Below are 26846 nucleotides of genomic sequence, written 5' to 3'. Positions count from 1 at the left end.
TGTTGTTACTGATACTTCCTTATATCATAGGTTTTGAAAGCAAGATCTTTGGATTCTAGCGGAACCAGGTCATCAGATCTCAACAACTGTTGACTTACACGCCAACAGTAGTACTTTAATAAACATTTTCTACGTAATGATGTTCCTTTGAGCAACTAATAATTTTTTTTGAGAAGTTAGAACAATGGGTTCCCAGGCATGTGCAATAACATATGCAAACATACCCAGGCAAGGAAGTTAGAAAGCTAATGCTTCATGTGGATATTTACTTAATATCTGTTTTTGTTATTTACTGGAAATGTTACATTAACCAGCCGAAGCCAGAAATGGGATGTATAATAAAATACATTTTAAACCAATCTGCAAAACAAAACTGAGATTCTTATTTTCGGAAAAAGTTGCCATGCAAGAAGTAGCTAAATGCTTAATCAGCCAACTGCCTTCACATTGAACTTCTATACTTTCACACGAGAAAATGTTCTTCTTGTGGCTTCTGAGCAAAGTATTGCGGCACACTCAGTCACTGCGGACGAACATCACGGCAGGACAAAGGTGAGTCTCCGAGGAAACAACAAAGAACTATTGAAGAGTACAGCTCAGGAGGCGGCTATTCAAGCCCTTTGAGTCTGTGCAGGCTCTTTCAAAGAGCAATCCAGGGAGCGTGAGCTTCGGATGCTCCTTGGCTCTTTCACCCTAACCCTGCGAGTCTTTCTCCTTCAAGGATTTATCCAATTCTCTTCTCAAAGTTAATATTGAATTTGTCACTACCACCCCCGACAGTGCATTCCAGATCCCAGTCACTTGTTGCATGAAAAAGCTTTTAATGTTGCCTCTTGTTCTTTTGCCAATCATCTTAAACCTGTGCCCTTTGATTTTCAAACCCAGAGCCATTGGAAACAAATTCTCTTCTAAATGTTCCATGATTTTACACAATTTAATCCAATCTGCTCTTAGCCTTCTATGCTCTAAGGGGAACAGCACCAGTTTGTCTGGACTATCCACGTGACTGTAAACCCTCATCCCTGCAACAATTCTGGTGAATCCTTTATGCCCTTCTTAAACTGTCACGTCCAGAATGGGACACAATACTCCAGGTGGACTGAGTGGTATTTTGTAACGGTTCACTATAATTCTATGCTCAAATATAAAGCCCAGGATTCCATAAATTTTATTAACTGTTTCATTAATCTGTTCTATCATCTTTAAAGATTTGTGTATGGACACACTCAGGTCTCTGTTCCAGTGCCATTTTGTTTGTCTTGTCCATCCTCACCTCAGTTATGGCAAAGATTGGAGAAGTTAGGACTGTTTTCCTTAGAGAAAAGAAGGTTCAGAGGTATTCAAAGTCATGAGAGGTCTGGGCAGAGTGAATAGAGAGAAACTATTTCCACTCATGAAAGGGTCGGGAACGAGAGGGCACAGATTTTAAAGTAATTAGTAAAATAAGCAAAAGTGATATGAGGAGAAACTTTTTTATGCAGCAAATGGTTAGGGTTTGGAATGCATTGCCTGAGAGTGTGATGGAGGCAGGCTCCATTGAAGCATTCAATAGGGAATTAGATTGTTATCTGAAAACAAAGAATGTGTAGGGTTACAGGAAGAAAGTAGGGGAATGGCAATAGGTGAGTTGCTCATTTGGAGAGCCGGTACAGACACGATGGGCCTAATGGCCTTCTTCTACACCGAAACAATTCTCTATTCTGCAATCCTCATTCTTCAAACAAAAATTTATCACCTCACACTTTCCTGCATTAAAATTCATCTGCCATGTGCCTACCTATTCCCTCAGCCCAGGTCTTCAACTCACTATTTTCCTCACTGTTCACTACATTTCCAAGTTTCGTGTCATCTGCAAATTTCAAAAATGTGCCCTGTATCCCCCAAGTCATTGATGTGCATCAAAACATCAGTGGTCCTAGTACTGAATCCATATGAAGTTCACATACTGATCAACTGCACTGCCCTCACTCTGTTCCATCATCAAAAAACTCAATAAAGTTGGTCAAACATGGGTTGTCCATAATAGGCCATGATGGCTTGATTTAGTCCACATTAGTCTAAGTGGCTGCAAAATTTTCTACTGGATTATTTGCTGCTAAAAGCTTCCCATCACTGACATTAAATGGAATGGCCTTTAATTGTCAGGTTTATCCCTCTGCCATTTGTTGAACAAGGCTGTAACATTTGCAATGCTCCAGTCCTTTAGCACCACCTCTGGAGGATTGGAAAGTTGGGATCAGCACCTCCGTAATTTCTACCCTTACTTTCCTCAGCAACCTAGGATGCATCCATCTGGACAAGGCAACTTACCTACTTCAAGTACCATCAAGCATTATAGCATGTCCTCTTTATCTATCCCAACAACCTCCTTGCTAACCTTAGCTTTGGCAAAGTCCTCACCCTTGGTAAATACAGAGCCGTGCCTTCTGTCTCCACCAATGTTGGTCCATAATCAGCCACCCCCCAGCCCACCTCCTCTGATAATATGCCTACAGCAGTGCTTTGGACTCCCCTTATGTTAGCTGCCCATCTATTCTTGCACTGCCCCTTGGAAGCTCATATTTCATTTTTCACTTCCCTGTACTTATTATATTCAGCCTGGTTCTCCATTATACTATCAAGTCAACATCTGTCCTCCACCCTGATTTTCTGCCTCATCCAATTCTTGTACTGTTGAGTCATCCAGGGAACTCTTGCTATGGTTCCCCTCCCTTTCCCACTTGTGGGAACGTGCCTAGTCTGTACCCAATCTGCCTTCTCAATAAAGGTGGCCCATTGCATTCCTGTCTGTCAGGCTTTGACTCCAGTTTACTCGGGCCAGGTTCCTCCTCAATGTGCTGAAATGAACTGGAAAGAGGACAAAGTATTTTCATTCTAAACCGACCTCCCCCCCATAACTCTAAACTTTATGATACTATGACATTAATCCCCAAATGCCCCCCAACAGTGTCATACGCCACTTGGTCGACTTCATTTCCCAACGCTAGAAAGTTCTCCTGAACACATCCATGTGGAGAGATTAGTGAAGCTGGGGCTGTTCTCCTTAAGAGCACTGATGGTGAAGGGGAGATTTAACACAGATGTGCAGAATTATGGTGGGTTTTGATAGAATAAGCAGGGAGAAATTTCTTCCACTGGCAAGAGGGTCAGTTACCAGAGGGCACAAATTTAAGGCAATTGCCAAATAACTAAAGGTAACATGAGGGAAAAAAAATCATTAAAAAGTCAGTTTTGATGATCAGGAATGCACTGCCTGAATGGTGGTGGTATGGGGATTGGGGAGAGGTGGTGCAGGATGTGGGGGGATGGTGTTGGAGGCAGAGTCAATAGTAACTTTTAAAAGGGAACTGGATAAATACTTCAAAATGAAAAATTTACAGGGCTATGGCGAGAAAGCAGGGGTGTGGGAGAAAGTTACCATAGGAATGATGGGCTGAATGACCCTGCTGTATGATTATATGGACTTTGATTACAGGCATAACTCAATGTAACGGAACTCCAGGTTGTTGTTTGATTTAGTTGCCAAAGCTCATGTGAATCCTGGAAACTTCTTAAATATAAGAATACACTTTTGCTTTATGAGATTGGATTGAAAGTAAGAAATGTTTACAAATTTTGCCCCATCTCTGAATTTCTCTGGCAAAATCAACAGCCAAGGTATCCAGAATCCTATTCTGCAGTCTCCAGCTCAGAAGCGTGAGGAGCAGTTTGCGTCTATTTGTTTCTATGACCTTCCTTCCTCCTTCCAAAGAAATATTTGGCTTTGATTTGTCACCTCGCAAGGACAGGAGCAGCAGCATCTCTCTCTATCAGTCACACTGCCAGCTCCAGCTTCAATAACCCCTACCTTTAAGTTGCGCCATCTTTTCAGCAACAATGCTGACCATGTGGAATTGGTATGTTGGAGTGACGGGAAGGGACTGGGTGATGCTAGAGACAGGGCTCCTCCTCAAGGAGACTTTGCCAGGGTTGGGTAGTTTGCACCCTTGGTGGGAGTCTGTTTAATTCCTCTTCTAGGCCACTGGATTACGTGCCACATTTACAGGTTTACAGCCTTCGTTTCACACCTCCCACCACCTCCGTTGCACCTCCGAGGGTCAGAGAGTCATTATAACACAGAAAGAGGTCATTCAGCCCTTTGAGTTCATGCTGGTTCTCTGTTTCAAACACTTTTTTCTGTCTCTATTATCTGTCTATTATTCTTCATAGCATCTATGTTAAGGTCAGTTCAGCCACCTCCTGTTTGTAACAGAGGGTCTATACATGAATCGTTAAAGAGACTCTGCTCTCCTGTAAGGTTATTAGGTTCCTAACAAGAATATTAATCTAATTTTATGATTACAAACTAACATCTAACCTTATAGTTTACTAACACTTGACCTTATAGATAACCTTCTTTGTAGGATAGTATAGTAGGAAAACTTAGAAGTAGGGCACAGTATGCAAAAGATGCCAAGGTAGAGGGGTTATAAAGAGCTTGGTCACAGCAAAACATAGCCAAGACCTTGAAGGCTGTCGATGGAAAGCTGCTGGTCTCTCTCTACCAGGTAAGGGAACCACGGCATGTAAAAACAGTGAGGTACAAAGGTCTTACATAAAAGTGTAAGGTTGGCAACAGCCACATAAACTATTCCTGGTTAGTCAAGGCAGATGTCCCTACACACTGGACTGAAGATGATCGTGGTGAGGGAGGGGTTAATTGTATAACAGCTAGACTAAAGGATGCCCTAAGTATGCCTTCTGTGTGGCGGAAAGACCATCCAGAAGCAAGAACAAGACAAGAGGCGAGGGAGAAAGAGAGAGGAAGAGCGGTTCGAAGACAAAAATATTAAAGCTGAGAGGGAAACCATTTTGTGCGCTCTGCCATCCAAATCTTGACACGGGCATAAAGTCCGCGATAAACTGGAAATCACCACCCAAGCGTGTCGACATAGTTTACCGGAGAACATCATAAACTTGTCCTGACTTTGGGTGGAATTATCCGTGCCCGCTGGCGTCGGGCACGCTCAGCAACATGAGCAGACCATATGGTGAGAAGGCCAGAAATCGGTTTCATGACATCGTGAAACCAGTTTGCGATCGTCTGCTCAGCCCTTTGATGGCGAGCTGCATTTCCCACCATCGGACGTTGGGCACCTCACTGTAATACATCTGCATATTATTATAAGGCCAGCCCACCAGAATCATCCCCCCTGCTGGATTGTCCGCCCACGCTGGTGTGATTGCTCGCCATCGTGTTTCACAACAGCATGTATACGGCGTGCACTTGGTGGATTGCACTTCAAGGGGAACTCAGAAGTGAGCGCACAGTAATGTTGCACAGAGCTCACAAGGGTCACCAGTTGGACTTCAAGGTTGAGGAGTGTTGGGGGGAGGGGGAAACAAGGGCTGCCCCACCGTTGAGGCGCGTTGGAGGGGTGAGCAAGGGCTGCCCTGCAGTTGAAGGTTTGAAGCACATGCGGCAGTGGGGGGATGAGCGAGCGGCCACACATTATGGAAACCTTGTATAAAGTGACCATTCCTCCACAGCTGAGGCAGTTCAGACGCAGCCACACTGAAATGTGTGGTGTCGGGGCTCTAGCTTATCTGCCCACTCAAGCAATGCAGAGGCATCAAAATGCCACCAAGTGCTCCAGAGCCTTTCACTCCTCGAGCACTGACTGCAAACTAATGAGCATTTTAGCGGACTGCAGAACAGTTGGACGACAGACAGGGCATGTTGTACAATCTCCTTGCTGAAGTTGGCCATGGAGCAGTCACTGGTGGAGGTGCTCACAGCCCCTTGCATTGTCATTATTCCCTTTTGGACCAGCCTCCCCCATGGTTTGACAGTGCAGGCTTGCAGCGTGGGTTAGGTGAATGCCTGTGCCTGAGCTGAGAGCACAGCATGCAATCTAAAGAGCAAAGCTGCCTCCAATTGGTCAGATGGAGTGGGGAGGCGGTGTGTAGCATTTCGGGCAGCCACGCAGTGCACTAAACTCTGGCCATCCAAGTGGTGGCCAGCACTCTCGGGGAGGCGTTAAGGGGCCTTCAGACTTAACCAAGAAAGGTTCTTACAACACCTAAGCTAACCCACCCGTCTCTCTCTTTTTCATCCTGTAGGAGGAGTACATCAGGAGCATGGAGCCTGGTGAACTAGCTCTACGCTTCGTGACATACAGAGAGCAAAGAGGACAGAGAAGAGAGCGACAGACACTCCTGGCTGCGCAGAGGCAGGAGCAGCAACCTCAGGAAGAAGGGGCGGCTGGAACTCCCGCACACGCCATCGAAGACCCACAGTGAGCCGTCGCTGGTCGGCGCCTAGCTAGACCCAGGGTCTATAGACGCCGCCTTTCATTCCTGCAGATGACTGAGAATCAGTGTCGCCAAAGACTGCGCATTTCTAGGGAATTGGTCAGTCACATCTGCCAGCTACTGCAGGATTTGGCGCCACGGGGACATGGAGGGCATCCACTGCCAGTGGCTGTGAAAGTGACCATGGCGCTCAATTTCTATGCCAGTGGCTCCTTTCAGGGCTCCACAGGTGACCTCTGTGGGATATCACAATCCTCCATCCACAAATGCATCCATGAGGTCACGGATACCATCTTTCTGAGGACACACAACTTTGTGCATTTCGCCTGGGATCGGGAAATAAAACTGTGCGCCAGCCAGGTATGGGCCCATTTTGAGGGCTGGTTGATTCGGCACTTGATAGGGGGAGGCGATGGCGTAGTGGTATTGTCAGTCGACTAGTAATCCAGAGATCTAGGGTAATGCTCTGGGGACCCGGGTTCGAATCCCAATTTTAAAAAAAGCTGGCCTTAAAAGTCTAATGATGACCATGAAACCATTGTCGATTGTTGTAAAAACCGATCTGGTTCACTAATGTCCTTTAGGGAAGGAAACCTGCTGTCCTTACCTGGTCTGGTCTACATGTGACTCCAGACCCCACAGCAACGTGGTTAAGACTCTTAAATGCCCTCTGAACAAGGGCCATTCGGGATGGGCAACAAATGCTGGCCCAGCCAGTGACGCCCACATTCTATGAATGAATATTTTTTTAAATCAGGAAAGCCAGGATGCACGAGTGATTGGATTTGCCCAGATCTCAGATTTCCCACAGATGCAGGGTGCCATCGATTGCTTGTTGCGATAGAGATCCGAGCGTCACATGACTGCAATCAACTACGTCAACTGCAAGGGTTTCCATTCGCTGGAACTTGCAGCTGGTGTGCGGCCACCACAAACACATCCTGCAGGTCTGCACACAGTTTTCAGGGAGTCTGCTCAGCTCCTACATTCTCAGTCAGTCACAGATCTCTGACGTCTTCCAGGTCCACAGAGGCTGCAAGGATGGCTCCTCGGGGACAAGGGCTACCCACAGAGGACGAGGCTGATGACACCCGTGCGGCGGCCTCAGCCTGTAGAGCTCTGAAGGCTCAGGCTGAAACTCGCAACTTGGTGGATCAGTAATGTGTCCAGGGAGTGTGAGGCCGGACCATCACTTTGGTCTGAAGGCTGCACAAAGCACAGGGAAGAGGCCCTGGAATGAGACACCTGCCTTTATCTTGTGCAGAAAGGTTTCACACCTGAGTGACAAGAAACACTGCTCATCAGAACAAGGAGCCATAGGCAAGGAGCCATTTTTGGGAGTTTATTGACAATAGTGAACAGTATGTACAAGTGATTAACACCTATACCCAGGCTGTGCAACTACATCATCTTAACCTTCCTAACACTGCCGCTACGTCTTGGTGATCCCCGGACATGCAAAGCGGAGGTGGAGGCAGCCTGATGACTGCGATGCCCTATCTGTGATGACCTTGATGGGCACCCTCTGGACAGCCGAGGCCTGGAGGGTCCCAGCCTGCTTTTGGGGTCCTGCTGTGTGGCAGAGGCACCTTCCTCAAGCTATGGAGCTGGCGCTGCTAGGGTCATAGGAACAGGGGATTTGGATTGGCTGGGCACACCCAGAGTCACCTGGGTGGATGGCCCCGAGGTTTGCATCTGCTGATCTTCCACCCTATGGGTGCCTAAGAGTCCCAGTTGACTCCTTGAGGAGAAGGGGAAACTGGAGTGAGATCGAGCAGCCCCACACCCTTCTCAGGTACACACTGTTGGTGGCCAACCATGGCGTCGGCGATGGAGTTCAGCCCAAGCAGCAGAGCAGGAGTGATGCCCTGGACCAAGGTCTCCATGGCGGCCGCCATCCAACCAGTGTGGACCTGGATGCATTAACAAGTTGGCTCTCTCACCTCAGGCTGAAGGTGGACGGACTCCTCCATCATGCCTTGCAATCTGAGGAGTGCAGCGGACATTCCTTCCTGATGTTCCCAAACTTGCCTTTGAAGCTCCAGCAACTGTGACATGACCGAGTCCAGAGGCTCATCATCTGACTCGGACTCAGCAAACTTCTGGCCTCCAGCAGTTGTCCGAGTGAGTGAGGGCACTGTGGATGTGTGATGGGTTTGTGAGTGTGTGAGTTGAGAGTGATGAGAAGAGTGACTTACCCTGCCAGAACAGAGGAGATCATTCATCCTCTTGCGGCACTGGGTGGTTGTCCTCTCTTGCAGGGCATTGGCGCTGACCACTGCTGCCACCGCCTCCCAAGCCAAATTGGTGATGTTGCTGCCCACCCTGCGGCCAGAGCGGTGTTTGGAGGACATCATGGCGAGCCTCCGCTGCACCCAAAAGGAGCTCGAGGGACACAGCATTAAACCTGGGGCTGCAGTCTTTTTGCCTTTCGGGGCCATGTCTTGCGTGCAGCAGTCGTGGGCTGGAAGCGCCGAGATGTGTCCGCGTGGCTGCACTTTAAATACGGCGCCCGGTGTGATGAAGCAGCGAGGTGACGGCGTGGCAGAACGAATAATGAGAGCCCGCCCGCTATCGAAATGCCGTGTTACCCGGGAAGGCATAATTGCTGCGGTGGGTTTGGGACAATGTGGTGTGGGAGGCTGCCATTGTGGCCAGCAGGCAAAACATAATGCAAATTTGGGACGATTCCGCCCTTTGTCTCAATAAGGATGATGCACAACAAAGCTTTGCTGCCAAGGCCCATTCCTGACTTAAAGCGGTGCAAACACCATGTCTTACTCTCCACAAATGCTGAATGTTCAGCCGAACCTTTCCAGCACTTTGTGTCTTTACTACACATCAGAGTTGCAGGCAAATAACACAGGTGCATTTTAAGGGAAGCTAGGATAAGCACTTGAGGAAGAAAGGAAAATAAATATATACCAACTGGGTTACATGAAGGGGGATGGGATGAGGCTCGGATGGAGTTTAAATAGCAGAATAGACCAGTGGGGCCAAATGGCCTGTTTCTGTGCTGCTTTCTGATGTAACCAACTTAATTGGGAAATCATGCATGTAGAACTCATCTTCCTGGTGCCAGTGCCACCCCCTGCTGAGCTTTCAATACATGCAGTTACCACAAAGCATCATCAACACATGCGGTTATCACAAAGCATCAGCAACACATGCGGTTACCACAAAGCATCATCAGCAGAAAAATCAGCATTCCTCTGAAAACAGAATAAAGTGCATGCACCGTCGTTCTGAGAAAGAGCAGCCCCAGGTCAAAGAATAACTTCTACCATGCTAATTTAGTGTTCTCAACCATTTGTTTGAACTGCTGTGCAGAAAGGAACATAATCTAGAGAATAAAGCAGAGAGCAGTCCACTGGATCAAAAATCCCACTTTTGCTGACACCCATCACTAAAGCAGGCACTGGTACAAAATATGTTTTTGACTTGATGTCAGCCAGCTGACTGTCTCCTGCTGAAGCAGATTCTACACCTTTCAGGGCAAAATCTTGCATCCGACCAATGTCTTAAAGTTCCAGCCTCAAGGCTGCAACAGTGTTTCCTTACCCTCAAAAGGGGCCATTGTTTCAATCTGTCACTTCATGGCAGTCATATTTATGTTTGCCTACATAAGAGTAACTGTACATGTAAAAGAAATTGTTTGGCTATGAAACATGGTGGGACATAATCTTCTACATAGAACTAGAACTTGGATTTATATTGTGCCTTCCCCGGTCATGACATGCAGGGTCCTACCCCATATCGATCCCCAGAATATCAAGTACAGCCATCACCGTAGACCTCACCAATGTCCACTGTCTCCCTGCACATAGATTTAAAATCTTCATCCTCCTCTTAAAATCCCATTATCACCTTGATCTATCCCAGCTCTGATATCTTCACCAGCTCTGCATCTCATCATGCACCCTCGCTTTTCTGAATTCGACCGACCTCGTAGTATCCACCCTCTGATCCATCAGCTGTGATTGAATCTTTAGCTATATGCCCTTCCACTCTCCTCCCAAAATATTCAAGTTAATTCACCCCTCTCCTTCAAAAACCACCTTAAAACATAGAGATAAAAGCAAAATACTGCAGATGCTGGAAATCTGAAACAAAAACAAAAAACACTGGAAAAACTCAGCAGGTCTGACACCGTCTGTGGAGAGAAAAACAGAGTTAACGTTTCGAGTCCGTATGGCTCTTCTTCAGAACTCTGAACCATACGGACTCGAAACGTTAACTCTGTCTTTCTCTCCACAGATGCTGTCAGACCTACTGAGTTTTTCCAGCATTTTTTGCTTTTGTCCCTGAAAACATAGCTCTTTGGCCATTCATTCTATTACCTCTATACTTTCTACTCAGTATCTACAGCTGTTGCTACAAAAGCACTGTGGGACTTTAAGGAATCCATAAAAGAGTTAAAAGATCGTGTCTATAACATTGCAACTCTGCCACTTACTTGGTCAATGCTCCAGAATGTGGATAGGTCAAGAACTGACCCATGTATGGATCAAACCACACCTACCAAGCTTTAGGAAGGTCATCCAGTGGAAAATTAATTACGTTAAAGATATAGTAATACAACCTGAATAGCTTAATGTTCAAGAGAATAGCTACTATAGCACTACTTCGTACACTTATCTCTAAATCACTCATCTCCACATTGCTCTAACCAGTGCAAGTGAAATACAGAAAGACTAATGATAACCACAAGTACAAGAACGACCATCTCACCTCACAAAGTTTGACTACTTGTCCATAATGTAACTAGAAAGTGACCATCCTTAGAACCCATTAGGAGGAAGGGGCAGAGCTAAGAAAGGGAAAGCTGAAAAATATATATTTTTTAACTATTTCAGAAACACATAATCAGCAAAGTGTGGGATATTTGAAATCAAGGCATGTGACTCAATTTACGCATGTTCCAGTGGTAACTTCAGGTCAAAGAATCACAACTTCTGCAATCCAAAGACAATATTCTCAGCTATTTATCAGAGCTGTTACACAGAAAGGAATGATAGCTACAGAACTAAGCACAGAATACATTTCCAGGTTAAAAATGCCACTTTTGCTTACATGGTAACTAACAGTGGCAAATTGTTCCAAAATGTCCCTGTGATCTGGCTGCTATCCCATTGTTGGTGCCATGGTTTGACTGGGAACACAAAGAATAGGGAAGCACTTGGATTTACATAGTTTTCACATTGGCAGAAGTCCCAAAGTACTTCTCTGTCAACGAAACACTTTTGCAGTAGCCTCTGTTGACACATAGGAAAACAAGGGCAGCTAATTTTCATCTGGCAAGGTCTCACAAACAGGAGTAGTGAGGTAACCAGTTTATAGTGTTGTTTGAGAGAGAAGCTTTAGCCATGATACCATGAGAACTCACCTGCTCGGCTTCCAATAGAGCCCAATGGGATCTTATACATCAACTCAAGCAGAAGCGACCTCAGTTTAACATCTCCTGGATCAGTCAGTCTAGATTATGTGCTCAAGTCTCTTGAGTGGAGCTTGTACCCACAATCTTCTGACTCAAGGGACACTGAGACAAGGCTGGGATTTGGAGTGTAAACTCGCATCCTACCAATGCTGCAGCAAAATGCCTGCAAGTTCCAGCCTCAAGACTCCACCACAACATTTCCTTGCTCTCAAAGGACCACTTGTTGAAGTCTATCACTTCATGGCAATCATATTTATGTTTGCCCACATAAAGAGTACTTGTAAGATAAATTGTTTGACTGAAACAAGGTAGGACAACTGAAAATAAGCTACTACATAGAACCAGAACTTGGATTTATATTGCACCGTTCACGACTACTGGACATGCCAAAGCACTTCACTGCCAATGAAGTACTTTTGAACAAAAGCAAAATACTGCGGGTGCTGGAAATCTGAAATAAAAACAGAAAATGCTGGAAAAATTCAGCAGGTCTGACAGCAACTGTGATGAGAGAAACCGAGTTAACGTTTCAAGTCCTCATGACTTCTGCAGCATACTTTTGAAGTTTAGTGTAGAAAAGGGCGCCTGTTCTTTCTTTAAGCTGATGCGACAGCTTTTTTGGGGAAATGCACTAAACACTCAAATGAAAGTCAGATTGATCCTACATCAGCTGAGAAGCAAGTCAAGCAAATTTAGGAGCATTCATATTTATGGTCACCAACAATTAATAATTTGCATTTACGTAGTGCCTTGAAGGTAATAAAACATTCCTAGAAGCGTTTTCAAACAAAATTTGAGCTACACAAGAACAGATGACCAAAGGAGTGGTCAAAGAGGTAGGTTTGCATCAGCGTTGTAAAGGATGAGAGAGGATGAGAGGGGAAAAGGTTTAGGGACAGAATTCTAGAGCTTAGGATCTAGGCAGCTGCAAGCATAGCCAGTGATGGGGCAATTAAAATGGGAGATGTGGACGAGGTCAGAATTCGAGGACCACAAGAGATATCGGAGATATGCTAAGCTGCAGGGGATTACAGAAACAGGGAGGGGAGGGGAGCTGGAGATTTGAAAACAAGGATGAGGATTTTAAAATCATGGTGTTGGTGGACTGGGCTCAATATAGAGTCAGCGAGCACAGGAATGACGGGTAAGTGCCCCTCTCTCAACACCACTCCCACCTAGCTACAGAAGGTAGTGAGACTAAGGGCAGGGTTTTCCTCCCGTCGGGGGCGAAGTTGAATGGCGGGCGCGCACAGGCACGCCTCCGCTCGGCGCCCCCAATCGGGGGCACACCACCATTTTACATGGGCGGGCTAAGTGCTGCCTCAGGGAGATCGGCTGTTCTGTGACAAAAATTAAAAATAGGGAAAAAAAAAATCCCTGACATGATCCCTCATGTGACACTGTCACATGAGTTGGGACATGTCCATAATTTTTACAAAAACTTTAATAAAATTTTTAAAACCCTACATGAAACCTCATCCCGCTGGTGGATGAGGTTTCCTGCTTTTTCTAATTCCCGCCGGGGCTCCTGGCCCGCCCGCCGACCTTAAGGGTGGACGGGAAGGTCCATTAATTAGCTAAACGACTCTGTCATTGGCCTCAATTGGCCATTGACAGGTTGGCGGGCGCGCAGCTGATTTTGCTGCGCCCCTGCCTACCAGGAAATTTAAATGGGGCGCGGTGACGTTGGGAGTTGCGCCCGACATCATTTTACGCGTTGGCGAGCGGGCCCCGCCACCCCGCTCGCCGACAGGAAAATCCTGCCCTAAGTGTGCACGGAAATGCCTAGGAGCACAGAGAACCTCACTGACAGCAAAAGGCTAATTCACTCCAACAAGCTCGGTTCTTTTACATTAATTGCACCTACTCAACATATCGCTGACCCCTCAGAAGCACATCTAGCTGATGCTTGCACCCATTTGTATAATTAGCTCTACCCCCAGCCTTTTTCCAGGTGAGTCTGAAATCAACACTTCAATGACACATTTCCTACAGATGGGAAGCACACCATTCCCTCACAAAATAATTCACTTCAATTCTACGAAGAGAATTTTCTCCCCGTCAGGTGGGTTGGGCGGGAGCGGGTGCGCAGCCGACCGCCGCCTGTGATTGGCTGGATGCTGCCATTTTACATGGTCGGGACCCGCCCCTGCTCGCCGAACAGAGGATTCTGGCCTGTGTCTCTCAGAAATCTGACTGAACTATATATCAGCTACATTTAACAATTCTTCTCTCTGAGTTTGTCACAGTACTTTAGAGACCTTTTCCATGTTGCCCAATTGTTTGGAGATGAGAAGATTAAGAGGAGATTTGATATCACTGGTGGTCTGGACAGAGTAGATAGGGAGAAGCTGGTCCTGTTAGCAGAAAGGTCAAGAATCAGGGGGCACCAATTTAAAGTCACTGGCAAAAGAAACAATGGGGACATGGGGTACAACATTTTTATACAGAGTGGATAGGATTTGGAATGCACTACCTGAGAGTGTAGTGGAGACACATTTGATTGAGGGTCTAACAATAGAATTATCAGAAGAGGAAAGGTTTGCAGGGTTACAGGGAAAAGGAGGGGGATTGGGACCAGGTACACTGTGCTTGCAGAGAGCCAGAACAGGGCACAATGGGCCACCTGGCCTCCTTCTGCGCTCTAACCGTTCTATGATTCTACGTTACAAAGTTTTAAGGTTGTAATGTGGAGGCTCACCGGACATAGGTAAAGAGATTACAGTTTGGAAAAAGTCTTAACTATAATCCAAACAGATAGACACAAGGGGGAGACAGCAGCATAGTGGTAATGTCATTGGACTCGTAACTCAGAGGCCCAGGCTAATACTCTGGGGGCACGAGTTCAAATCCCATCACGGCAGCTGGCAATCTGGAACTGAAAGCTATTCTCAGTGATGGTAATAATTGTCATAAAAACCCACTAATTCCCTTAAGGGAAGGAAATGTGCCATCCTTATCTGGTCTGGCCTATATATGACTCCAGACCCACAGCAATCTTAACTGCCTCTGAGGGCAATTAGGGCAATTAGGGATGAGGAACAAATGCTGACCTTGCCAGCGACGCCCACATCCTATGAAAGAAAACAATGGGGGCTATGGTCATAAACCAAAGTGAATCTCTCTGAGGAACAACCTCTCATGTAGAAGGCTCCATCCTTCCCTAATATTGCTCACTGATCTGGTTGTTGCTTCATGGCTAAAGGGGAGACCATCATTCAGTAGGAATGAAGCAGCTGCTGCACAATTACTTGAGTATTTCAAAAATAGATTAGAGGATTGTACGGGCAAAAAATTGCCCTTGAGGTCAGTCTAACAGACTTTTAACAAAGTGTGAACTTCTCACTTGGTAAAATGCCTATGAGACATTCAAAGATTGAGAGATGTGATTATATTAAGGCAATCATACAGCTTATAAATAAGGTTACGAAACTAAACAAGGTAGAAAGACAGAGTTAACGTTTCGAGTCCATATGACTCTTCTTCAGAGCTAAAGAGAAGTAAAAAAACATTTTTACTTTTCTTTCGCTCTGAAGAAGAGTCATATGGCTCGAAACGTTAACTCTGTCTTTCTCCCCACAGATGCTGTTAGACCTGCTGAGTTTTTCCAACATGTTCTGTTTTTTTTTTCCAGATTTCCATCATCAACAGTATTTTGCTTTTAAACAAGATAGATTCTTTGTTCGGCAAGGGAATCAAAGGCTATTGGGGTTAGGTGGGAATGTGGAAACCGAAACACAAGATCAGCCATGATCTTACTGAATGACGGAACAGGCTCGAGGGGCCGAATGGTCTACTCCTGTTCGTCTTTCTTATGTTCTTAAATGACACAAAACTCTTTCAATTTGCTTCATGCTGTTAACGTTGCAGCCAAGAAGATAAAAAAACCACAACACCAAGCAGTCAAGTACAGCAGGCAAGGAGGTAAATTTGGTTCCGAGAAGCAACGATACCATTTAAGTGTTCAGGAAATAAGAAGCACTCTCAAACTGTTTGACATGTAAGTGCTTTTTACTTACATGAGGGTTATGAAGCTTATGCTCAGTGTTACGGGTCTGAGTTATGAGGAAAGGCTGCAGAAATATAGACTTTTCAGGCTGGAAAAGGAGACACGCAGGACACATTGTACACTTATGTACGATTGTTTAGGGAATGGAAATGTAAACTGGACCATTACTATCAATTATTTGCAAAAGTTGAATAAGAGACATGGGTTCAAAGTAGCTAAAGTGTTCTTATTAATATCCAAAAATATATCTTCACAAAGAGTGAGCAATATGTGGAATAGTGTCTTACACGAAATACTGGAGGCAAAAACCATGTAATGAGTTGTTCTCTCTGGTATACATATTAATGACTTGGATTTGGATGTAAAGGACATAATTTCAAAGTTTGCAGTTAATACAAAATTCTGAAACGTGGTAAACAATGAAAGGGATAGGGACAGACATCAGAAAGACATTGGCAGACTGGTGAAATGGGAAACATGGCGGATGAAGTTTAACACAAAGAAAGTGTGAATTGGGGTACTTTGGTCAGAAAAATATTGAGGAGAACCAATATGAACTGGATGGTATAATTTTAAAGTGGGTGCAGGAATGAAGACCTGTGGGGTGTTGCACACAAATCTATGAAGGTGGGACAGGACAAGTTGAGAAGGCCTTTTTTTTAAAAAAAATAGAAGCATGTGGAATCCTTATGTTTATTTGGAATAATGTACAAAAGCAAGAATGTTATGCCAAGTCTTTTTACAACGCTGGTTGCGTTCAATTCTGGGCATTACACATGTAGAAAGATGTCAAGGTCTTGGAGAGAGTGAAAAAGAGGTTTACTGGAATGGCACCAGAGATGCGGGACTTCAGTTCCACGAAGAAACTGGGGAAGCTGGGGTTGTTCTGCTTAGATCAGCAAAGGATAAGGGGAGATTTGATAGAGATGTTCAAAATCATGAATGGTTTTGATAGATAAACACGGAGAAACTGTTTCCAGTGGCAGAAGGGTCGGTAACAAGAGCATGTAGAGTTAAGGTGATTGGCAAAAGTACCAATGGTGTCTTCAGGTAACATCTCCTTTTACACAGCGAGTTGTTGTGATCTGGAATACACTGACCGAGAGTGGCGGAAGCTTTTTCAATAATTCAAAACATTCAGAAGAGAGTTCAATAAATACTGAAAAGCAAATTACACAGCTATGGGGAAAGAGCAAGGATTTGAGAATAATTGGGTAGCTTTACAGTAGTGGCTTCCTACGGTGCAGTCTCATTCTATGATTCTATGAAAAAAGAGGAAGGCGTAGGGTCTTTCTGGATGGATAATTTTAAGAGGAGCAGAATCATCTTTCACATCCATAGTTAACTTGTGATTTTGTGAGGCACAACTTTGTATCACAAATACACTCATTTAACTCCACATTATGAAGACATTTCCAAAGCATTGTTATTTGTTGAATGTCTGAATTTTACACAAAAACGCACACACCTCAATGTGTTATTAGATCTTTTTTTAAAAAATAGAGCATTTCGCCCAATCTTTTTATGGAAAATGTAACTAGCTGTTGTGTGCACAAAAACGGAATCATGTCCAGGCAAACTGCAATGATGCTGAGTCAAAATCAAACAGCTGGCAAAGGGGAAAGAAACTGGAGCCATGGCAAAAAAAAGGGATGAATTTTTTGATTAAGTATTAGAGAAGGTTTATGAAGGGAATGAGGTGGATGTTATTTATATGTATTTTAAGAAAGCATTTGACAAGTTTCCACTTAGAAAGCTGGTTAACAAAATTGAGGCTCATGGAATAGGAGAGTCAGTGTCCAAAACAAAAACAGAATTACCTGGAAAAACTCAGCAGGTCTGGCAGCATTGGTGGAGAAGAAATCAGTTAACGTTTCGAGTCTTCACGACCCTTCGGCAGAACTGAAGCATAGTTAGGAGAAATGTGAAATATAAGCAGGTTTAAGGTGGGGGGGGGGGGCGGGGGGAGAGAAATTGAGGGTGTGGTGATTGTGGAGATAAGCAAGCAGTGATAGGAGCAGATAATCAAAAGATGTCACAGGCAAAAGGATCAAAGAGGTGTTGAAGGTGGTGATATTTGTCTAAGAAAAGTGCTAATTAAGAATGGAAGACAGGATACTCAAGGTACAGCTCTAGTGGGGGTGGGGTGGAAACACTAACAAGGTTTTAGTTTTAGATTTAAAAATAATGGAAATAGGTGGGAAAAGAAGAATCTATATAAATTATTGAAAAAAAAGGGAGGGGGGAGAAACGGGGTGGGGATGGGGGGAGGGGGTGTTTAAGATCTAAAGTTGTTGAATTCAATATTCAGCCTGGAAGGCTGTAAAGTGCCTAGTCGGAAGATGAGGTGCTGTTCCTCCAGTTTGCGTTGGGCTTCACTGGAACAATGCAGCAAGCCAAGGACAGACATGTGGGCAAGAGAACAGGGTGGAATGTTAAAATGGCAAGCGACAGGGAGGTTTGGGTCTTTCTTGCGGACAGACCGCAGGTGTTCTGCAAAGAGGTCGCCCAGTTTGCGTTTGGTCTCTCCAATGTAGAGGAGACCGCATTGGGAGCAACGAATGCAGTAGACTAAGTTAGGGGAAATGCAAGTGAAATGCTGCTTCACTTGAAAGGAGTGTTTGGGCCCTTGGACGGTGAGGAGAGAGGAAGTGAAGGGGCAGGTGTTGCATCTTCTGCGTGGGCATGGGGAGGTGCCATAGGTGGGGGTTGAGGAATAGGGGGTGATGGAGGAGTGGACCAGGGTGTCCCGGAGGGAACAATTCCTACGGAATACCATCAGGGGGGGTGAAGGGAAGATGTGTTTGGTGGTGGCATCATGATGGAGTTGGCGGAAATGGCGGAGGATGATACTTTGAATGCGGAGGCTGGTGGGGTGATAAGTGAGGACAAGGGGGACCCTATTATGTTTCTGGGAAGGAGGAGAAGGCGTGAGGGAGGATGCGCGGGATATGGGCCGGACATGGTTGAGGGCCCTGTCAACGACTGTGGGTGGAAAACCTCGGTTAAGGAAGAAGGAGGACATGTCAGAGGAGCTGTTTTTGAAGGTAGCGTCATCAGAACAGATGCGACGGAGGCGAAGGAACTGAGAGAATGGGATGGAGACCTTACAGGAAGCGGGGTGTGAGGAGCTGTAGTCGAGGTAGCTGTGGGAGTCGGTAGGCTTGTAATGGATATTGGTGGACAGTCTGTCATCAGAAATTGAGACAGAGAGGTCAAGGAAGGGAAGAGAAGTGTCAGAGATGGACCATGTGAAGATGATGGAGGGGTGGAGATTGGGAGCAAAATTAATAAATTTTTCCAGGTCCCGACGAGAGCATGAAGCAGCACCGAAGTAATCATCGATGTACCGGAGAAAGAGTTGTGGGAGGGGGCCGGAGTAGGACTGGAACAAGGAATGTTCCACATACCCCATGAAGAGACAGGCATAGCTGGGGCCCATGCGGGTACCCATAGCCACACCTTTTATTTGGAGGAAGTGAGAGGAGTTAAAGGAGAAATTGTTCAGTGTGATAACAGGTTCAGCCAGACGGAGGAGAGTAGTGGTGGATGGGGATTGTTGGGGCCTCTGTTCAAGGAAGAAGCTAAGGGCCCTCAGACCATCCTGGTGGGGGATGGAGGTGTAGAGGGATTGGACATCCATGGTGAAGAGGAAGCGGTTGGGGCCAGGGAACTGGAAATTGTTGATGTGACGTAAGGTGTCAGAGGAATCACGGATGTAGGTGGGAAGGGACTGGACAAGGGGAGAGAGAAGGGAGTCAAGATAACGAGAAATGAGTTCCGTGGGGCAGGAACAGGCTGACACGATTGGTCTGCCAGGACAGTTCTGTTTGTGGATTTTGGGTAGGAGGTAGAAGCGGGCCGTCCGAGGTTGGGCGACTATCAAGTTGGAAGCTGGGGGAGGAAGATCTCCAGAGGAGATGAGGTCAGTGACAGTCCTGGAAACAATGGCTTGATGTTCTGTGGTGGGGTCATGGTCCAGGGAGAGGTAGGAGGAAGTGTCTGCGAGTTGACGCTCAGCCTCCGCGAGGTAGAGGTCAATGCGCCAGACAACAACAGTACCACCCTTGTCAGCGGGTTTGATGACAATGTTGGGGTTGGACCTGAGAGAACGGAGTGCAGTGAGTTCAGAGAGAGACAGATTGGAATGGGTGAGAGGAGCAGAGAAATTGAGACGGCTAATGTCACGTCGACAGTTCTCAATGAAAAGATCAAGAGAAGGTAAGAATCCAGAGGGAGGGGTCCAGGTGGAGGGAGAATATTGGAGGTGGGTAAAAGGATCCGTTGAATGGGGAGAGGGCTCCTGCCCAAAGAAGTGAGCACGGAGACGAAGACGGCGGAAGAAGAGTTCAGCATCATGCCGAGCCCGAAATTCATTGAGATGAGGGCGTAAGGGTATGAAACTAAGTCCTTTGCTGAGCACTGAACGTTCAGCATCGGAGAGGGGAAGGTCAGGGGGTATAGTGAATACGCGGCTGGGGCTGGGATTGGAAGATGGGGTGGGGACAGAGGGACAAGCAGGGGTGGAGGGTCCCAGATGGGTGTTGGTGTCGATGAGTTGTTGGAGCTTGCGTTCCTTAGCACTTGAGAGAAAGAGAAAAAGTTTCTTGTTGAGGCGACGGATGAGGCGAAGAATAAAATGAAACTGGGGGCACGCGCAGCTTTGAAAAAGGGTGCGGCGGTGCTGCTGGAGGGAGAGGTCGAGTGTGTTCATATGGCGGCGCATGGCACTGAGTGTGGATCTCAGAATGCGACGGGAACAGCAGTTCGAGAAACATTTTATGTCCCGGAGATACCTGTAATCCTGGGTGGGTTCGAAACAAGAGGGATGGAATTTCAGTTGAAATCCACGTGGGGTGAGTCGGAGACGGAGACAGTCACTGAGAAAGGAGATATGGCTGTGAAAGCGGGCTTTAGTAAACACCTTGTCAAACACCAGGAGAGAAATGGAAAGCAATGAAGGTGAGCAGGGCAGAAGAGACAGGCGGAAATCCTGTCGGAGAACAGAACCGTACTTCTTCAGAGAGGGCATTTCTTGAAGAGAGGTGGCAGTCAATTAAACACAGAGATAAAAACAAAAAGCTAAAAGCTACTGCGGATGCTGGAAATCCAAAACAAAAACAGAATTACCTGGAAAAACTCAGCAGGTCTGGCAGCATCGGTGGAGAAGAAATCAGTTAACGTTTTGAGTCTAGAAGCAATAGAGTCAGTGTCCAGTTGGATTAAAAAACAAACTGGCTTAAGGACTAAAAACAGCGATTCATGGTAAATGGTTATTTTTCAGACTGACAGATGGCAGACATCGGTGTTCCCCAAGGGTCAGTGCTAGGGCCCCTGCTGCTTTTTGCTATATATACATGATTTGGATCCTGGTATATAGAGCGAAATTTCAAATTTGCCAGTGATATCAAACGTGGAGGAGTGTCAAATAAATAGGATCATTTGTATGATTCTCTTTATTTGACACTCGTCTGCAATAGGGTATAGATAGGTTCGAAGAGGGCAGATAAAGTGGCAGGTGGACTTTCATTTAGAAAAGCGTGAGGTGATGCATTTTGGCAGGTGGGATAGAGAGAGACAATGTAGACTTAATTGTGCAGTTCTAAAGAGCGTGCAGGAACAGAGGGATCTGGGAATTCATGTGCATCGATCTTGGATGGTGGCAGGGCATGCTGAGAGAGTGGTTAACAAAGCATATGGGATCTTAGGCTTCATAAATAGAAGCACTGAGTACAAAAGTAGGGAGGTTATGTTGAACCTTTATAAAGCCCCAACTAGAGTAATGCATCCAGTTCTGGTCACCACACTTTAGCAAGGATGTGAGAGATCTTTGAGAGGATGGAGAGGTGGTTTACCAGAATAGTTCTAGGGATGGGGGATTTTAGTTGCATTGATAGGTTGGAAAAGCTGGGAGTGTTCCCCTAGAAGCAAAAGAGATTGAGGGGAGATTTGATAGAGGTGTGCAAGATTAGCAGAGGTTTAGATAGGTAGACAGGGAGAAATGATCAATAGAGAAAATATACTAGGAAAACTAATGAGGCTAAAAGCTGACAAGTGTTCTGGACCTGATGACCTGCATTCTGGGGTCTTACAGGAAGTGGCTGCAGAAATAGTGGGTGCAATCTTCCAAAATTCCCTAGATTCTGGACAGATCCCAGTGGATTGGAAAACTACAAATGTCACACCACTATTCAAGAAAGGAGGGAGACGGAAAGCAGGAAAATATAGGCCAGTTAGTCTAATGTTTGTCATTGGGAAAATGCTGGAATCCATTATTAAGGAAGTGGTAGCAGGGTATTTAGAAAACCACAATACAATCTGGCAAAGTCAACATGGTTTTGTGAAAGGAAAATTGTTTTTGACAAATTTATTAGAGTTCTTTGAAGATGTAACAAGCAGAGTGGATAAAGGGGAACCATTAGATGTGGTGTTTTTTGGTTTCCAAAAGGCATTCAATAAGGTACCACATAACAAGTTACTGCATGAGTTAAGAGCTCTCAGTATTGAGGGTGATATATGAGAATGGATAGAGGACTGGCTAACTAACAGGAAACAGAGAGGCTGGATAAATGGGTCATTTTCAGGTTGGTAAACTGTAACTAGTGGAGTGCCACAGGGATCTATGCCTATGTAACCCAAACCCCTTCTGTGTCCATCCGCATGCATTGTTTCACTGTCTCTCTTAATCTACGCTGATTATTTCTCTCTTTTTGTCTTTGCCCTTTGACGCTCTCTCTTCCCCCTCCTGTCGCCCAGTCACGCCACCCTTTCATTTACCTGCTCTTGGGTACCCTTCCCCCCTCTCCCAACCACCACAGTCTCCTTGTGCTCTGTTAGCAGATCATTGACAGCCCCTCTCCATCTTCCTCCAAATGCCCCTTCTCACGTGAAAGAGGCCTGAACCTTTGACTTTTTTTTGGATTATTTGTGCAATGGCAACTATTAATAAGGCCTTCAGCCACTGTCAATTTCAATATAAGCATGGGAGGACTGGCATCACACCAACTGAGAATAATCAACCAAGATGGTTCTTCAGTTTTTATTGTTTCAATGAATTCATATAATTTCCACATTGATGGATCCCAATTGTCTTAATGTTATTAAAATGTACCACAGAAACATCACAGTGATGGTATCACTAAGTAAACAATTTATACAGATGGGAAAAAGTAGAAAACCAAAATAAAAACAAAATAATCGTAGTTTGTCCATTATTTTTAAATGTATTTCCATCCATTGTTTTATCTCTACCTTTTAGCCTATTTCGATCCCTTCCCCCCATCCCACCCCCACTAGGGCTATCTGCCCCTTACTCGTCCTGCTTTCTACCCTTAATGTCACCATTAGCGCATTTCTTAGCTAATATCACCACCGTCAACACCTCTTTGTCCTTTTGTCTGTGACATCTTTTGGCAATCTCCACCTATCACTGGCCCTCTATCCATCTCTACTTGTCCCACCCCCCCCTTAAACCAGCTTACATTTCACCTCTTCTCTATTTTTCCTTAGTTCTGTTGAAGAGTCATACGGACTCGAAACGTTGACTGTGCTCCTCTCCGCAGATGCTGCCAGACCTGCTGAGTTTTTCCAGGTATTTTTGTTTTTGTTTCGGATTTCCAGCATCCGCAGTTTTTTGTTTTTATAATCGTAGTTTGTCTCTTTTTTAAAATAAGGGCACCCATTGGTGAGATTCCTCTATAAATCTACTCTTTTTTTCTCTTTGAATTTATTTGATTCAATTGTATTTGGGTCGCTGTGGAAAACTGCAAGTAAATAAATTTTCTGAAAATCCAATAAACTGTTTTGACAGTCACTCACAGAAAGTCACTCACGGTAAGGTGAGCACATACCCATTTTCACATGGAAGCCACAGTGCAAGGAACCACTTTAAAGGCCGGATGAAAAGAATGAACATTTCAATCTTTAAGTTCATAGCATCCAAAATATGGAAAAACGCCCATTGATTAGTCTCAATCTCACTGAACATTGAGACTTGGAATGCTTGTTTTTATATAAGGCATTTTTCCCTTTTCACAGGTATTTCCCACCTCTTATAACATTCCTGCCCAACCTGACAGGTTGGCTAACTATTCCCAGGTCCAAAGTCTAGGCTCTGAAACAGTTTCACAAGATATGACAAAGGATGACTAGAGATGATCCTCCTCTCAATTCACTCCCTCCTTCCCCTTTCCTAGGAAATACCTCATCTTGACTGAGAGCTCTTTTAACGTTATAGTCCAGGGGCTTTTGCACCCGAGTGTTCAGTTAAGGTGTGCTCCAATAAGTATGCTATTCATAGATTACAAAAATATGTAGTTTGAATAACAATTCCAGTACTCTACCTACTTCCCCTTAAATATATCTAAGCTCTTTGCTTTAACCACTCTATGTGGTAATGGGTTGCACATTCTCAGCAGTTTCTGCGTAGCTTCAACTGAATTTCCCATTTATAGTCCCTCGAATGAATTTCCCCCACCAGTGGTAACGTCTCTATGTCTAATTAATTACTTACTGAAGTAATTTTTTCACAATGAGGCTCCACTCTTTGTATGCTATTTTGCATGCAGTGATGCAATGCTGGACAATTCAATCTGCATTATTCTTTAACAAAGCATACAGCTAAAGTAAAATATTATCTATAACTGATGGTGCACAGTATTGTGGATAGAATTTAGCCATAATTAATCTCAATGTGCCGTTCGATGTTTAAGATTGCTTGGCATTTAGAAGTCAGCCTTTCTCTGTTTATGCTCAAAAGACTTCCTCCAGTTGACTGAGATGCTGACTTTGTGGTAACAGGTCACAAGAGATTGGTGAAAGAGATCACATTTTATATTATATAAAGATACGTTAAATAGGAATAGGAGTAGGTCATTCAGCCCATCGAGCCTGTTCGACCATGGCTGATCATCCACTTCGATGCCTTTTTCCCACACTATTCCCATATCCCTTTATGTCATTGCTATTTAGAAATGTCAATCTCTACTTTAAACATACTCAATGACTGAGCTTCCTCTGGGGTAGAGAATTCCAAGATTCACAACCCTCTGAGTGAAGAAATTTCTTCTCATCTCGGTCCTAAGTGACTTCACCCTTATTTTGAAAAGTTCTAGACTCCCTGGAAGTCTGTAATCTCCTTTAAAACAAATATATTGACATAGAGATCGGCTATATTGTACCATATACATTGGTCAGCTGTTATTTGACAGTTGCCAGTGTCGATCCATGAATAGTCATTACCACAATCTCCTCCTCCTCCCTTGCCAAGCGCACCCCTCCCCTGCCCCCACAAATATAGATGGATGTCAACATTGGTGACAAAACTCCTGATGACCCATTTTGTGTCAAATAAGGCACCTTAATCAACAGACATTTTGATGATATTTTTTTCTTTTAGAATGCTAATTCATCCCTTTTTAAAAGGCGATGGAAGCGAAGGGACACAGAAAGTGGAAATCACCCTTTGTCTGACTTATTGTTTGGTTATATTCACTCAGTGGTGGAACTTTGTAGTTCTTGAAACAGTTGAGGCAGAAGTTCTAAAGCTTTATTTATCACTGATCCTTCTGTAAATAAAAACACTGCAGCATTTTCTCTCATACTTCCCTGTTGTTGATTTAATTGGTGACCTTCATTCCACCCAATTGAGTCTCAAGCTTATTAATCAAAATGAAGAAACAGAGCAATGCAGTTTTCTTTCCTGTAAAGGAAGTAGACAGAGTACTGGAAATGTTACTTTAACCTTAATAATCTATGAATAGTAATGAAACTGTACTTAATGGAACATAACTTAACACTCAGGTGCAAAACCCCCTGGGATATGATATCAAGAGGGCTTTTAGCACAATCATGAAGTTTTTCCAAGGAAAAGGAAGGGGGTAAATTTGGAGGAGAGGCATTTCTGGTCGCCCTTAATCACATCTTGAGAATCTGTTTCAGGTCCCAGGACAAAGCAGCCTGCTTGATTGGCATCCCGTATCCTACTCAGTCCACCACAGATGCACAAGGCAGCATCTACAAGGTGCACATGACCTCTACAACTTAGAAGGACGAGGGCAATAGAAGCATGGGACAACTGCACACCACCTTGACTTGGAAATATATTGACTGTTCCTGTCGCTGGGTCAAAATCCTGGAACTCCCTTCCTAACAGCACTGTGGGTGTGCTTACACAAAATGGACGGCAGCAGTGCAAGGAGGCAGCTCACCACCACCTTCTCAAGGGTAATTAAGGATGAGCAATAAATACTGGCATTGCCAGCGATGCTCACCTCCCATGAAGGAATTTTTTTTAAAAAGACTCGGGACCTGGGAATAGTTAGCCAACCTGTCAGGTTGGGCAGGAACATTGTGAAATGTGAGGAGGCCTGTGAAAAGGGAAAAATAACATTTTGAGAAATAATTTCAGGTCTGAATGTCCAATGAAATTGAGAGTAATGAATGGGCATTTTTCAGGTCGATAAGCGTAATGGAGAAAGGAATAGAATGATATGCTGACAGGGTGAGATTAAAGAGGGGTGGGAGGATAGAACAAACAATGGCATAAGCCAATTAGGGCAAATAACCGGAGACGGTGCTGTAAATTCAATGTAGATACAAAGTGTTCTGAAACATCACTACACGCTGCCATGCACCGGATACATACATACATACTTCATTTCTTTCAGGGAATAAGATCAAATTCTACTTAAAATATTAAATACCAAAAACATTGGGGAACGCTTACTGGGACTTTCTTTAACAAGTGATGTGTATAAAAAGAAAACACCAAACGCAGAACTAGGGCATGATCTGGTTATGAATGGAATTGGAAGTTTACAGCAACTGACCATAGACGCAGGTGACCAAATACCCCACAGGGAACTGCAGCGAGGATCCCAACAAGAGCATGGGAATGTCAGCCATGGTATGCAGCTGGTCAGGGGTCAAGGTGTATTTTATGGATGTCAAATTCACATCCCGAAGCGTTTGCTCAGTTGACTTTGGGAGAGGTCAGGGAAGAATTTCACAGTTTTTTAAAAAAGTTGTGCAAAGACAAGGCCAGGGCAAGCAGGACGCAGTCTCATGAAAGAGGGAGCTCAGAATACCAAATGCTTTACAAATCAG

At 44.8% G+C, this 26846-nt stretch overlaps 1 protein-coding gene across 1 annotated transcript in view; it reads right to left on the bottom strand.

Annotated features, from left to right (window-relative positions):
- Nucleotides 1-26846, bottom strand: part of LOC144693984 (mediator of RNA polymerase II transcription subunit 12-like protein) — a 590784-nt gene that overhangs the window by 187184 nt on the left and 376754 nt on the right. The window lies entirely within an intron of this gene.

The sequence above is a fragment of the Cetorhinus maximus genome, chromosome 19, assembly GCF_964194155.1.
Source record: "Cetorhinus maximus chromosome 19, sCetMax3.hap1.1, whole genome shotgun sequence".
NCBI lineage: Eukaryota > Metazoa > Chordata > Chondrichthyes > Lamniformes > Cetorhinidae > Cetorhinus > Cetorhinus maximus.
The sequence above is the reverse complement of the archived record's forward strand: the minus strand, read 5'-3'. Positions and strand labels throughout refer to the sequence as shown.